The sequence below is a fragment of the Orycteropus afer genome, unplaced genomic scaffold, assembly GCF_000298275.1.
Source record: "Orycteropus afer afer isolate SDZICR_OR568_19922 unplaced genomic scaffold, OryAfe1.0 scaffold00677, whole genome shotgun sequence".
In the NCBI taxonomy this organism is placed as follows: Eukaryota; Metazoa; Chordata; class Mammalia; order Tubulidentata; family Orycteropodidae; genus Orycteropus; species Orycteropus afer.
In genome coordinates this window covers 262,190-263,240 of record NW_006922264.1, presented here as the reverse complement: position 1 = coordinate 263,240, position 1,051 = coordinate 262,190, and positions in this window count along the sequence as shown.

Here is a 1,051-nt window from a genome sequence, read left to right as displayed (position 1 = left end):
ATAAATGGAAAAAAAATTGAAGATGTCAAAGATTTCACATTGCTTTGTTCTACAATTGATGCCAAAGAAAGCAGCAGTCAGGATATTAGATGACATATAGCATTGGGCAAATTGGCTGCAAGGGACCTCTTTCAAGTGCTGAGGGGCAAGGATGTCTCCTTGAGGACTAAGGTGAGCCAGACAAAAGCCATGATATTTTCAGTCACCTTATATGCATGTGAGAACTGGACCATGAATGAGTAAGACCGAAGAAGAATTGATGCTTTTGAGTTATGGTGCTGGCAAAGGATGCTGAAAATACCATGCACCACTAAAAGAACTAACAGATCTGTTCTGGAGGAAGTGCACCCAAAATGCTCCTTGGAAGCGAGAATGACCAGATTCATCTCACCTACTTTGGTCATGTTGTCAGAAGGGACCATTCCCTGGAGAAGGATGTCATGCTTGGTAAGGTGGAGGGTCGACGAAATAGGGGAAGTCCTTCGATGAGATGGATTGACACAGTGGCTGTGACAATGGGCTCAAGTATAGCAAGGATCATGGAGCAGGCGCAGGAGCAGGCAGTGTTTTGTCCTGCTGCGCACAGGGTCGCTATGAGTTGGACATGATTTGCTGGCACCTAACAACAACAACAACATGGATGGTATAACTAGAAATAAACTTTTAAATAGGATGGTTAAGAAAGAAAGAAAGAAAGAAAGACAAAGTATATATGGGAGGAGGGAGGGGCCCTCTAATTTCTAATCATTTTTTAATTTTTTTTAATTTAATTTTTATTTTTATTTTTAAGAGATTGTTTCACATTCAACATCAGGTGTACATTTAGTTTCATTCCCCATTCGCCATATCCAACTCTAACCCAGTCTCCTCCACTGCCTCCCCTTCAACTCTCCCCCTGTGCCCCTCATAATTATGTGCTTCTGTTTGTCCTGCATTTTCTCAGTTTGAATGTTGGTCCTTTGGTGTCCCATGTCTATTGCTTCAAGGGGTGTATTACCATTGAGTGTGTGGGTACAGCATCCTGCGTTGAGTGGTCTGCGTGTACATCTTG